The 3,256-nt window shown below is 35.0% G+C and overlaps 1 non-coding gene across 1 annotated transcript; it reads right to left on the reverse strand.

Moving 5' to 3' along the window:
* Positions 1-2,847: 2,847 nt before the first annotated feature.
* On the reverse strand, positions 2,848-3,011 carry LOC114505907. Its single transcript, XR_003685358.1, has one exon. It is a non-coding gene; the product is annotated as a U1 spliceosomal RNA (small nuclear RNA).
* Positions 3,012-3,256: the final 245 nt, after the last annotated feature.

Consider the following 3,256-nt stretch of genomic DNA (forward strand, 5'->3'; position numbering starts at 1 on the left):
GTGATATAAGCCATTTGCGGGACAAATACTATATGATTCCATTTATACAAATGAGGTATCTAAAGTAATCAAACTCATTGAGGCAGAAAGTAGCGTGGTGGTTGCTAATGGCTGGGAGGAGGTGAAAAAGGAGAGTTGTGGGTCAATAGGTATAAAGTTTCAGTCACGCAAGATGAAAAAGTTTTACAGATCTATTGCACAACATTGTGTTTTATTTGTGTTCACAATGCCGTAATATACACTTAAAAATTCTTAAGCAGGTAAATCTCTTGTTATAAGTTAGAGGCTTTTAACTTCTAAATATAGTTGTAATTGCCTTTTTAAAAAATCTGCTACTAAAATCCACATTCTGCAGGAGTATATTCTTCAGAATATGATTCAATCCCCAACACAGGTATTTATATATGCTACCAGTGATATGTGAAAATATATAGAAGGGTAGCTTTCAGGGGATTTTTATTATTTAAAATGATTTCATACCATTAATAAATTTCTTATTCTTAATCTGAAAAAGAGAAAAATCACTTTTGAAAGTATTTACTAGAATAAGCAGAATTAATTTTTAGAAAACTTCTGTTTTCTACTTTCCATAAAATTTAAATGAATAGGGAATCCATAAAAAAATTTTAAATGTTGAAGAAATAACTCAACAGATTTGTATGGAAAGGGAAGTAAAATGTTCTAAAATGAACATAATTAAGTAACTAATAACATAACACAGAGTATAGTCTTACTGGAAACACTGAATTACAGAATCAAACTTATAAAAATTTTAATCTGTAATAATATATAAAAATATTCTTAAACCAAAGATACATAATATAAAAAATACAACCCAAATAATACCCATTAAAATAGAAGACATGGAGCCCTGGCTGGTGTAGCTCAGTGGATTGAGTGCGGGCTGTGAACCAAAGTGTCACAGGTTCAATTCCCAGTCAGGGTACATGCCTGGGTTGCAGGCCACGACCCCCAGCAACCGCACATTGATATTTCTCTCTCTCTCTCTTTCTCCCTCCCTTCCCTCTCTAAAAATAAATAAATAAAATCTTAAAAAAATAGAAGACATGGGGAAGGAAGTAAAGTACACTAAATTTTTCATGAATCCTAGGCTTTCCCTGTTGTTTAAAATTGTAAAACAACCCTGGCTGGTGTGGCTCAGTGGATTGAGCATGGGCTGTAACCAAAGGGTCTTTGGTTGAACTGCCAGTCAGAGAACATGCCTGGGTTGTGGGCCAGGTCCCCGGTGGGGGACATGTGAGAGGCAATCACACATTGATATTTATCTCCCTCCCTTTCCCTCTCTCTAAAAAAAATTGTAAAACAATCCCCACTTGACACCTGCATTGGCATTGTTCTACTCTATTTCTACTGATAGCAGTAATAGTCTTCTAATGTACCACAAAAAATAATCTAATGTAATATAACAATTACTTATGTTTATTGTTGCCTGTTCTCGCACATAGAATGAAAGGTTAATGAGGACAAACCATGTTTTGTTTACTGATTTATCACAAGTACCTTGAAGAGGACTGCTACATAGAAATAGACTCAATAAATATTCTATTTACACATGAAGGAATGAAAAAGTGAGCAATGAATTAATCTAACCTTAAGTTGTAAAGCATATAAATTCTTGAGGATGAAACTAAGGCAATATATACGCATATGAGTATAAAACTTTGTTTTTTCTTTGTTTGGACTTTAAGTAGAGAGGTTTGACTTAATCTTCTTTCTTTCTTCTTACATTTTATTTTTCATTGTATTTTTCCCATTACCATTTGCTTGATCCTGCCACCTGCAACCCCTCCTACAGCTGTCATCCTGCTCTCTATCTATGAATCTGCCTCTATTTTGCTTGTTGCTTCAGGTTATTCATTACATTCCACATCTCTCTGAGATCATATGGTATTTGTCTTTCTCTGACTGGCTTATTTCAGTTAGCATAATGTTTTCCAGGTCCATCCATACTGTTGCAAAGGGTAGCATTTTCTTCTTTTTTACAGCTGAGTCGAATTCCAATGTTTAAATGTTTCATAGTTGTTTTATCCACTCATATATTGGTGGACACTTGGGCTGCTTCCATATCTTGGAGATTGTAAATAACTCTGCAATGAACTAGGGGTGCTTATGTTCTTTCAAATTAGTGCTTTGGGTTTATTTGGATCTATTCCCAGAAGTTGGGATCACTGGGTCGAAAGGTAGTTCTATTTTTAATTTTTTGATGTATCTCCATACTGTTTTCCACAGTGGCTGCACCAGTTTGTATTACCACCAACAGTGCACTAGGTTTCCCCTTTCACCATATCCTCACCAGCACTTGTTGTTTGTTGATTTGTTATTGATGGCCATTCTGACAGGAGTGAGATGATATCTCATTGTGGTTTTAATGTACATCTCTCTGATGATTAGTGATGTTGAACATGTTTTCATATGTTTATTGGCCATCTGAATGTCCTCTTTGGAGAAGTGTCTGCTCTGGTCCTTTGCCCATTTGTTTATTTGGATTGTTTGTTTGTTTTTCAGTGTTGTTGTATATATTCTATATAAATTAATGATATTAACCCCTTATCAGATGTATCATTGGTGAATATGTTTCCCCATTTAGTGGGTTGTCTTTTCATTTTGTTAATGGTTTCCTTTGCTGTGCAAAATCTTTTTAGTTTGATGTATTCCCATTTATTTATTTTTTCTTTTGTCTCCCTTGCCTGAGGAGATGTATCAGAAAGAATATTGCTTCAAGCAATGTCTTGCATTTTACTGCCTATGCTTTCTTCTAGGATTTTTATGGTTGCAGTTCTAACATTTAAGTCTTAAATCCATTTTGAATTTATTCTTTTGTTTTCAGGGGAGAGAGCATGGACACAGTCCCCCACTACCACAAATTGTGCAGTCGAATTTCTCACATTTGGGGAAATCGTAGGGGTCAGCACATCCGGAGTGTAATGGGTGAGCTTCACCTTGAGAAAACCATCTTCATGATTATGGTATCTCCCCTGCCTGATAAGTATTGAATTTATTCTTGTGTGTGGTGTAAGAAGGTGGTCTAGTTTTATTTTTCTGCATGTATCTGTCCAATTTTCCCAACTCATTTATTGAATAAATTATCTCTAACCCATTATATGTACTTGCTTCCTCTGTGAAATATTGGTTGACTATAAAGTTGTGGGTTTATTTCTGGTCTCTCTATTCTGTTACACTGATCTATGTGTCTGTTTTTTATGCTGTTGTTCTGATCACTATGGTCTTACAGTAT

The sequence above is a fragment of the Phyllostomus discolor genome, chromosome X, assembly GCF_004126475.2.
Source record: "Phyllostomus discolor isolate MPI-MPIP mPhyDis1 chromosome X, mPhyDis1.pri.v3, whole genome shotgun sequence".
NCBI lineage: Eukaryota > Metazoa > Chordata > Mammalia > Chiroptera > Phyllostomidae > Phyllostomus > Phyllostomus discolor.